Source organism: Ochotona princeps, chromosome 27, assembly GCF_030435755.1.
Source record: "Ochotona princeps isolate mOchPri1 chromosome 27, mOchPri1.hap1, whole genome shotgun sequence".
NCBI classification, from domain to species: Eukaryota; Metazoa; Chordata; class Mammalia; order Lagomorpha; family Ochotonidae; genus Ochotona; species Ochotona princeps.
Window position 1 is genome coordinate 4368428 of NC_080858.1, and position 11632 is coordinate 4380059.

The following is an 11632-nucleotide window of genomic DNA, read 5'->3' on the forward strand; positions in this document are numbered from 1 at the left end:
CTCAACCCAGCCAGGGCTCAAGCATGTTAACGAGTCCACAAACTCAGTCCACTAGTATATCATGTCAGCATGCCAACCTGGGTCCCTAAAACACATCCTCCTCCAGCCCATCCACTTGGGACTCAAACACCTAAGAGAGGTCCCAGGCCCACTTGGCTCCACTTTTGGTCAGCCCAAGTCCCTAGACCCCTGAGGCTGCCTAGATGTTGCTGTGGTAGAATGATTGAAAAAGGCTTGGGTGGGTGTAAGTGAAATGTTGCTTCTATGAATTCCAAGTGGGAAGAACAAATGAAAAGGTAGATTTTCAACTTCTTGCAATCGAAAAGATAATCCCCTAAGCGTAGATGGCTTTAAAGGATTGGGAGCTGGAGTGTGTTGTTTGGATGTCCACATTCCACAGAAGAATGCCTGAGTGCCGCCTCTATTCTCTGTTCCAGCTTCCTACTAAGGCATACCCTGGGCAGCAGTAGGTGATGACCAAGCACTTTGGTCCTGCTACCGATATAGGCGTGGGAGTTCCTGGCTCCTGGTTTTAACCTGAACTGTTACCGCATCTTTCTGCCTTTCAAATAAACAAACATGTGCAAATAACCTCAGTAAAATATCCATAGAAAATCTGAATGGAAAGTCATGGGTATTGTCCATAAAGTTTTTAAAGGTCCTTGTATTGGTCCTGGTGCGAAGGTTCAGTGGCTAAAATCCTCATCTTGCATGCACTGGGATCCCATATAAGTGTCGGTTCATGTCTTGAATGTTCCACTTCTCACCCAGTTCCCTGCTTGTGGCCTGGGAAAGTAGCACAGGATAACCCAAAGCCTTGTGACTCTGAACCTCCATGGGAGACCTGGAAGAAGATCCTGGCTCCTGGCTTTGAATCGGCACAGCTCTGGTTGTTGTGGCTGCTTGAGGAGTGAACCAGTGAACAGAAGATATTTCTATTTCTTCTTCTCTGTGTAAATTTGCCTTTCTAATAAAAAATGAATAAATCTTGTTAAAAAATATTCTTGTATTAAGAATATAGGCGAGGGTCCAGTGTGGTGGCCTAGCAGGTAAAGTCCTTGCTTTGAATGTGCCAGGATCCCATATGGGCACCAGTTCTAATCCCGGCAGCTCCACTTCCCATCCAGCTCCCTGCTTGTGGCCTGGGAAAGCAGTCGAGGACAGCCCAAAGCCTTGGGACCCTGCACCTGCATGGGAGACCTGGAAAATTTTCCTGGCTCCTGGCTGTGGATTGGCATAGCACTGGCCATTGCGGTCACTTGGGGAGCAAATCATCAGATGGAAGATCTTCCTCTCTACCTGTCCTCCTCTCTGTATATCAGGCTTTGCAATTAAAAAAAAAAAGAATATAGGCAAAATAATTGTCTTCAGGAAGAAGGATGCCATGTTCTGTTTCCTTGCAAATAATGAGCAAGGTTTTATGACAATCCTCTTTCACCAGCCCAGAGCCTTGTCTCCTCGGGGCAAGGGATCATGGCCTTGAGGGAAACATGGAGCAGTCTATTGCTAGGACACCCCAGTCCAGGTACAAGGTGAGGCCTGTAGTCCTAGATATCTGCTTCTACTGGTCTGAACCTCAGCTTTCTTGTCCCTAAATGTAGAGCTAATACTATCTGAGACAGCTGTGTAGAAGATGCTGTTTGTAACAGTCCCAAAAATGACAAACTTACTATACTATTGTAAATTAATACTGAAATTGTGAATTACAATGACAAAACAAGGGTCTGTTTCCCATCTGTGTTTCCAGGAAAATGTGGACAAATTAAGTTACCAGAGAAGAGAATTGTTGGCAGAAATGAAAACACACAATTTAGACAAATTCTAAACTACTTGTAAATGTTCCAATAAACAATTATTGCTGAAAAGCTGAGGCAGAAGGGTAAAAGAGAAAAGAAAGGGAAAAAGGAAGTTCATGGAAACTAAAGCAAGAAATCTAAATAAAGGGAAACATTAAGATTAAAGGAGGCATCTTTGGGAACTGAGAAACATTGGGGTTAAGAGGCAAATGAACTATAATGTCAATAAGTAGAAGCTGGTTTCTGCAGTTCTGCTGCTGTCGTGCTTGCCAAGGACTGCATTAACTGCCCGAAAGTATATGTTTAGCTTACCTGACCCGAAAAGAAAACATTGTTTCAGGTAGTTCCTGACAGTGACAGTAAAGGACATTTCAGTTGGTTACATATTAACCATCTTTGAAATCAGAAAGCTCTGTGAGTGGCAAAATCACATCTAAGTTGAGAGTGCCCTGACTTTACACTTGTACAGATGTTCTCAGGGTGTTTCTCCTGAAGTTTTCATCCAACTTCTAATGTGAACAAGTATTTGTATACACAAAAGTGAAAAAAAAAATAACAAGTTCTCATATTGCTTCTATTCTAACAATGTTTGCCACAGTTTCTGGAGGTTGCCAAAAAGTTTAGCATTTCATCATTTCCCTTAAAATCCCTTATCACCTTAGTCTCTAACAAGGATGGATAACCACAAACTCTCCGCCTTAACCAGACCTTACCTTGTGATAGGGGGAAAATGTGCTACAAACAAAAACTCCAATCAATAACCGTCATCCACACATACATTTAGCCGTATAGAAATATTTTGTGTGATGAGTTTTTGCTGTGAATTACCTACGTTGAAAACCCTTAATGACGACAGGAGTGTGGCACAGGAATTAAGAAACCACCTTAGATGCCTCTGCCCCATATCAAAACTCCCTGAGGGGCAGCAGTTGATGTCGTAGTTATTTGGTTCTCTGCCACCCAGCTGGGAGACCTGCATTGAATTCTCACCTAGCCCTTGCTACTGTAGGCATTTAGGGAGAAAATCAGTAGATGGAAGGTCTCTCTCTCTCTCTCTCTCTCTCTCTCTCTCTCTCTCTCTCTCTCTCTGTATTTCCCTCTCTATACATTTCAGCATTTTTTTACAAATAAAATTGAATAAGCAAATAAAATATAATATGGATACTACATCCTGTCCAGCATCGCTTTGTATGAAGGTTATTCTCGCTGGAGTTAAGTGGAAATTCTTTGTGGTTTTTATTTGCATTTCCCTGTTGGCTAGCAAATCTGAACATCTTTTCACGAGTTTGTGGGCCATTTCTTCTCACCAGCGGTCATGAATCTCTTATGGTCTGTTCTTAGTCCTCGATGAGTCTACTCATGATACATAAATTCTGACACAATCAAGGGTAGGAGTGCAATTAGTTTTTTAGCTGAGTCAGCATTCTCCTGGTCATGAATCTCTTATGGTCTGTTCTTAGTCCTCGATGAGTCTACTCATGATACATAAATTCTGACACAATCAAGGGTAGGAGTGCAATTAGTTTTTTAGCTGAGTCAGCATTCTCCTGCCAGATTTTTCTGGAAGATGTGGGGTATCTGGAGTTGCAAGGCGTTTCATTCTGACAACTATACTTTGTTTGAAGTATATGCTTCTCTGCATGAAGGTGCTTCAAAAGATTCATGGAAAAATGGAATGGAAAGATGTTTTATTTTGATGCAAAACTGTTCTATATCCATGAGTAGGCTCTTTTTTTTCTTAAAACCCATTTTCTGTTAACTTTATAAAGACATTTAATATAACTTACTCTAATAGAACCACCAGAAAACTAAAGACCCAGGCTGTATTATCTTGGTTTGCTAAAGACCTTCACAAGGTAGTCTGTTTTATAATGGTGTTAACTGCTCATCGCCTTTTTCTTTTTCTCTTTTTCCTCTATTCCTTCATCCAAAAAATGTTTCAGGGCCAGCATGTGACACAACATCTTCAGCTGTCGCTTGCACTATCAATCACTGATATTCCACGTATGATCCAATTCCCTGTTAATTCACCTGGGAAGGCAGTGGAAAATAGTTCAAGGAGTTGGGACAATGTCACCCATGTGGATTATCTAATGGATGGATTTGCAGGCTCCTGGCTTTAGCCTGGCCTGCTTCGACCATTGTGACCATTTGAAAAGTGAAGATATTTCTGTCTCGTTTCACTGTGTAACTTCAAATAAATAGAAATAAGTTGGAACCCAGTGGCCCCTGCAGGTGGGATCTGGAGAGAGGCTTTGTATCATTGGTCAAGCTGTCAAGCTCAGGGGCTGCTGACCCAGGGTCCTCATACCTGCCATTCCACACATGCCCTGCAGCCTCTCTGACCCACATGCTGCTTCCCTAGGCTCCCTGGCTCCTTGGGGCACAAGCGGCAGGAGCAATTTAATGTAGAAAAGGGCCCTTTCCCAGGTTGGAATCGGCTTAACCCCCAGGCCAGCTCTTTCTCTGGGCTGGTGTTTCATGCCACTCTTCTGGGGTGCAGCCAGCTCAGAGTTCTTTCTCTAAAGACCAGACAGTGACTGTGACTTGTCACCAAAGGCAATGTCAAAAAGCTCATCACTTCCAAGCAAACAACACAGTGATGACTTGATTGTAACTCCTTTTGCTCAGGTCCTTGCCAGCTTGTGAAGTGTTAGAAACAACTTCACTCAACTGACAAACCTTCATGGAATATCCAACAAGAGGTCCCCAATGACTAGTCAGCTTCTAGTCTCCAAAGCCAGCTTGCAAGGAGGATCATATAAAAAATTAACAGTGGAAACAATGGAGGAATTAAACTGGTGCCTTGACCACCTCGAGGTCATCCAGACCTAGTGCTTAGTCAGTGAGATGGCTTTTAACAGGTTCAAAAGAATGCTGAACTGAGAGCTGACACACCTCTTGGAGATGAGCCAACCAGGGAACCAGTGTCTGAATATATTTCAAACACCTTCTTAGATAAGCAGAATGATGTAGAGTTTCCATCTCCAACTCAGAATGACTGTGAGAAAAAGAAAAAGCAGTTCAGGACACAACAGGTGAGTGGAATGAAGAAATGGATGCACAGTTCAAGTGTAAACAATACAGGCATCCCACACTTTGGAGTCAATATAGAATGCGAATATCACCTGGCCCAGGAGCTAGAAGACCTGAATAAATGGGGGATGAACAACTTCAGTGTAGTTGGATATTCACACAACAGGCCTCTAGCATGCATCATGATGCTATATTCCAGGAAAGAGACCTCCTTAAGACATTCAAAATCTTATCTGACACATTTGTGAGCTGCATGATGACTTTGGAAGATCATTACTACTCTGATGTAACATATTGGAATAGCCTACATGCTGCTGATGTGGTCCAGTCAACACACGTTCTTCTTTCTACACCAGCGTTAGATTTTGTCTTCACAGATTTAGAAATCGTGGCTGCCATTTCTGCAGCTACCATCCATGATGTGGATCCTCCTAAGGCCTCTAATCAGTTCCTCAACGACAAAAATTCAGAGCTAGCTTTGATATATAATGATGAGTCTGTGTTGAAAAACCACTGCCTTGCTGTGGGGTTCAAACCACTGTAAGAAGAACACTGTGACATCTTCTAGAATCTCACCAAGAAACAGCAGCAGAAGCTCAGGAAAATGGTTCTTGACATAGTGTTAGCAACTGTTACGTCCAAAGGTATGAGCCCGGTGGAAGACCTGAAGACAATGGCAGAAACAACGAAAGTTACAAGTTCAGGTATTCTCTTGGACAACTCCACTGATCATATATAGGTCTGTCTCAGCAAGGTACATTGTGCAGACCTGGGCAACCTTACCAAGTCCTTGGAGGTGTGTTGTCAAAGGACAGACTGCATCATGGAAGAGTGGTAAGGGGAATGGAGATCAGCTCAATGTGTGATACAACACACATTGTGTGTGTGTTGTGAAAAAGGCCCAGGTTGGTTTCATTGACTACACTGTCATCCACCGTGGGAGACCTGGGCAGATGTGGTGCCACCTGATGCTTAGGACATCTTGCTTATGTTAGAAGGTAACAGGAACCAGTATCAGAACATGATACCTTAGCATCTCAGCCTACCACTGGATGAGAGGAGCAGAGCCTCTCAGGGTCTCATGGAGAAGTTTCAATCAGAACTGACTCTGGAAGAGGAGGATTCTTTTTTTTTTTTTTTAAAGATTTATTTTTATTACAAAGTCAGATATACTGAGAGGAGGAGAGATAGAGAGGAAGTGGAGCTGCCGGGATTAGAACCAGCGGCCATATGGGATCAAGGCGAGGACCTTAGCCACTAGGCCATGCTGCCAAGCCCCGAGGATGATTCTTAAGGACCTGAAAACGAGGATGAGGGCCACAGCTATTTCAACAGCCCAAAGACACTTTGTGTGATCAATACAGAAAATAGAGATTTGCTGGGAAATACAGACATAAACATTGTGCCTGAAGACAAGTCCCCAGCTGACACCTCATCTCCCTCTCCCTGTGGAGAAGAACATTCCATCTTTGCAAGCATGCTAACTATGTGTTAGGGTCAGCCTGCCAAGGGGGCTGAGGCCTGCAAGAGACAAGGGCCACCTGGCCTTTGCAGTTATTGAGTTTGGAGCCAGAATGCAAGGTCATTGAAGCAAGTAGCAGCTCAGGAAATTCCACACTTGACCTTCCTTGCTTGCAGGCCTGGTGGAGAGCTGAAGCTTAATGTGTTAGTGGAGGCCAGTGTTGAGCACAACTAAAATGCCTTCAAAATGGAACACACAAAACTGAAATATTTTTCTGCACCGAGTTTCAGTAACCTGTTTTTGCTAGTGAGTGAACTTACTAATAAGTTCGTTGATTAATCTGCTCACCTGTCCCCTTGTCTGCCAACCTGTGTGCTTTTTCTTTTTGTAAATCATTTTCATGTCTTTAAAAATGCCTGTTGAATACCTAGAGTTCAGTACCAACTTCTATACGGATAAGCATTTGAAGTTCACCTAAAGTTGGCTTTCTTTTTTTTTTTTTTTAAGAAAAAAAAACTAGTCTTCCTTTCTTAGGCGATATTTTTCACTTTACTACAACTAATTGCAAGCAGACAAAAAGGATACACTTCTAACCACATTCTATTTCCTTCCCTTGTCCAATCCAATTCCACAATTGCCCTTATATCTATGTTTTGCCTGCTCCAGCATTATCTCTTCTCCTCTAGAGTTTTGTTGTTTTGCTGTAGACAGAATGAACTAATGAAAGAGCAGAGGGAGGGAAGTCTATGCAAAACTCAGCTCATTAAGGCAATGTGCTCTGCTTTGTGCTGGTCCCTGTGTGTCACTGCAAGATGCATGATCCTCCCTCTCATCTCTTTACACAATGACACTCTCAGCTGGCATGGTTGAAACCAAAAGCTGCAGTCTTCATCTAGGTCTCCCCTGTAGATTACAGGGACCAGAATACTTGAACTATCATGTATTACTTGGGTTCCCTAGGGACTCCATATGAATTTTAGCATAGACTTTTCTTTTAAAGGTAAGATTTGTGTTATACATTTGACTTTGAAACTTTGTCATTTAAGTATATGCATTGGGAATAATGTCAGTGTAAATGTCATTATGAAGAGAAACAATAGTGTAGGTAGTTCTACACTGCTTATGTGTGTTATAATTAATAAATCCCTATGTTGATATTCAGTGACCTCCTGATTATTCTAATTATTGTAATTATTCTAATTATTATAATTATTCTAATATACAATTACTTAAAACAATTACTTCAATTCTTTTTTTTTTTTTTTTAAAGATTTTATTATTATTGGAAAGCCGGATATACAGAGAGGAAAATCTTCCATCCGATGTTTCACTCCCCAAGTGCGCCGCAACGGGCCGGTACGCGCCAATCCGATGCTGGGACCAGGAATCTCTTCTGGGTCTCCCACGAGGGTGCAGGGTCCCAAAGCTTTGGGCCATCCTCAGCTGCTTTCCCAGGCCACAGGCAGGGAGCTGGATGGGAAGTGGAGCTGCCGGGATCAGAACCGGCGCCCATATGGGATCCTGGGGCTTTCAAGGCGAGGACTTTAGCCGCTAGGCCACGCCGCTGGGCCCACTTCAATTCTAATAATTACTTCAAATATTATTATCCTGATCAATATTTTGCAAGGTAAATCACTACATGTTGAAATATAAACTCAATCACTAAATGCTTCAAGGCAGAAGATTTTATTCACTATTGAATCACCAGTGCCTGGAACATAACGGATCTGTTATTATGTAAGAGTCTATTAATGTTTTCTAATTAGAAGTATGCTTTTTTTTTTACAAGTATTTCTGAATTTCTAAGATATAACTTTGAGATGAGGCTCAAGAAAATAAGACCGTTTCCATTCAGAATGAGGCTGATATGATTCACAAGTTAAACTGCCTATGCAACATCCATGTGCCTGGCCGCCTTCCATGTTGCAGGGATTCTTTCATGCAGTCAATACAGGTGAAAAATTGGGCAGTGGTGTTGATAGAAAACTTACATTTTCATCAAAAACAGGAAACTTTGATGGACATACTGCAGAATGCCCTTCCTCATTCTCTTGCATGGATGTACAGAACAATGCTTGACATTTTGGTGATTTTCTTGAGATGGTAAAGCAATAAGCAATGAGGATGAAGGTCTGCTTGATAAGCAAGACTGAAAGATAACAAGGGCCTTGGTCCCGCCAACGTTATTGGGCAATTGCCTTAATTCTGGAATATCAGCCTATGAACTTCCCTGTTTGTTTAAGCAACTTTTGCTTCCCTTTCTGTTATTCATTGCCAGAGGAATTCCTCACTGACAACAGCAGATGCAAAATTCATTCTGAGTAAATAAGTGAGTGTAACCAAAAGTGTGGAGTTGTGAAACAACTTGCAGTATTAGGCCATCTGTAAAGTGTAGACAGTAGTTTTGGGTTGTCTGGGCCTTATTAGGAATGAAAGTAGAGAGTGAGCGCCTTGTGTGGCATAAGTAGAGTCTGGATTTAATTCCTTAGGTAATTGTATAATTAATAAAGTGAGTTAGGCATAGGAGAAATGCTACCACTCAGGAAGGCATGTGGCACATCCATTGGAGAAGGGAAATGTAGAGGACAAGGAGATCACTCAGATGTTCTGATGCTCAAAAGAGATAAAACGAGTGTGAGAGAGAAATAAGAATTTGAAAAATTACAGACATGATTTTGTACTTTAATATTGATAGTCCTATTAGGAGTAGAAGTTATATTACTACATTTCATCACCTCTAAGAAACCATCAACATAAAGAATACTATTACCTGACTATTATTTAAGGGAAAATATTTTAAAATAAACTATTTGTTGCAAAACCCAATTACTGCCTAATCTGTACCACTCTTTTGTGTTTAATAAAAATGACACAAGTTCTTGTCATTGGAAAGTTTACATCCCTAAGGAAAAAGATAGATCAAAGTATCTGAAGAAGTACAAGAGAACTTCTGAAAGTTTATGAAAAAAAGTAAAAGATTATTTTATTTTAGTACAAACATTTTAAAAATCTATACACAGCTTTTCATAAAACACATCTTCATGAACTTTCTGGAGACTCTTCATAAAAGTAATTTCCTATGATGATGGATGTTATTAATGAGGAAATCCTTCTTTTATTACCCTAATGTACTATACGATTTGTTTATGAGAAGGAGATCCAAGCTAGATTGAGTGTTCAAGGAAAATCTCAGGATATCTCAGTTTAACTGAGAATTAATTTTTTTAAAAGTGAGAAGCTACAATAGACAGTTCTCAACATAAAGAAATACAAATTGGCCAATAAATGTATTTTAAAAAAACTGCTCAACATCTGTAGCTATCAAGGAAATACAAGTCAATATGGCAGTGCGATATCATCTAATCTCTATAGGAATGGCTGTTATCCAAAAGACAGAGAGAATGTGGAGAAAAGGGAACTGATACTTTGTTGGTGAGAATGCAATTTAGTGCAGCCATTATGGAAAATAGCACTGGCGGGGGGTGAGGTTCTTTAAAAATTAGAAATAGATTTGTATATGATCCAAAAATTGTGCTACTATATATATATATATATACCCAAAGACATGAACACCTTGGACCAGAGTTACTACGTTTGTAGCAACACTGTTCACAATAACCAAAATCGGGAATCAATCAAGGTGTCCAACATCAGGTGAATGGAAAAAGGAAACATTAACTGATGGCGAAGAATGCTACGTTACCATAATTTAATGATCTGTGATTCTTGTAGAATTTTCTATATATGGGTAAAAATTCATATTTCCATCTATTGTTGTATACAACTCTTTTCTATATTGTCACATATTAGGATCTTTTTATTTGTTGATGTCTTTATTTAGTGAAGCATTAAAGCCCTTTAATGTTAAGCGAAAGTATGTTATTTCAAAAATGAAAAGAAAGAAGGCGAAAGGAATGAGAAGGGGAGGAGAAGAAAGGAAGGGAGCAGTGTGAAAGAGAAAGGAGACATTATATTTTTGGAATTGTATCTATGAACTGTATTGTCTCTGTTCTCTTTGTATTAATATTACACTAACATGAAAAATAAAATATCAGGAAAAAGGAAAGAAAAGTGTACAGCTTTACAAGTACAGGAAGCATCCCCTCAAGTTCTTAGCTATAAGTAAAATCAGCAAGAAAAGAGAAAAGAATGCTGTGTTGACAGACACATTGTCACCAAGATAAGAACAGTCTGAAGCCAGAGAATTGGGATGGGAATATAAATGTGGGCACGGTGATACAAAGAATGCTCAAGGTTCTAGAAGTTGATACAGAAGAAAACGTAGAATGCAGAGAATAAGCGAAGCAAACCAAACCCTGATGGATTCCAAAGTGTGTTAAGTCCAATAGATGTGGGAGATCCATCCAGGAAAAGGGTCATCCAGGCAAAGCAGAAAAGCATTGTATGGAAATCCTAGGAAGAAGTTACTGGAGGAAGGTTAGCCTCGATAACTGGACATAAAGGCTGCTGGAGAAATCACAATGAAATCTCTCCAGAACCACTGGCTGACATAGTCCACCTTGAGTCTCCGTTTGCTAAGCTATTCACTGTCAATGCTTGGCTGGGGTAGTGCTTAGACAGAGCAGTGGACAGCATATCCAGATGCATGTGGAGGATATGGCAGTATATTGGAACCTGCAGAGGACACCTGGTACCATAACAGAGGACAGAGGGCAGAACAAATGGAGCATTCTTCTGTTAGTAGACTTTGTTCTGGTCTCAACAACTCAATGCCAGGACTGCCTAAGGAGCGACAGAACTCTTGGTAGAGTCCAATGTCAAGAGCATTCCTGCCCATCTCTCCATCATTCCCCACCCCAACAGCCTAAAACTCCAGGAAACAGAGATGCAATATGAACCTCTTCCAACTCAAGTCCATACATCCTCTTGTTTCCCTGGCTTCAGTTCCACAACATCATTGAGATACCCAGGAGTGTTTGTTTTCTTTTTTTTTTTTTTTTTTTTTTGTAAGTTCTATGGTTCTGCAGTAAATGCTTAACATGATAACTATTTTTAAATGTGCACTATCTTTCACTTTAGAGCGTACTCTTTGCTTAACTAAAGCATTATATCTATTGGTAGAAGGTCCCCATTTCTTCCTCCTCCTAACCGTTGGCAACTAACATTCTTCTCTTTGATTTTATGAATCTGATTATATATTTATTTGAGACACAGAAAAACATAGACAAGGCACACACGTATAAATCACCCTTTTAAAGTATGTATAAATGTACTTTGTGTATTAGCTGTCTTCTATCAGAAGGAACATATCCTATTTGCTCTTTTGTGACTGGCTAGGACCATTTTGTTGTAACTGGTACAATGCCATTCTTTCTTA

The 11632-nt window shown here is 40.6% G+C and overlaps 1 pseudogene; it reads left to right on the plus strand.

Annotated features, from left to right (window-relative positions):
- Nucleotides 1–4646: 4646 nt before the first annotated feature.
- LOC101517454 (cAMP-specific 3',5'-cyclic phosphodiesterase 4B-like) lies at nucleotides 4647–5865 on the plus strand (annotated as a pseudogene).
- The last annotated feature ends 5767 nt before the right edge of the window (nucleotides 5866–11632 follow it).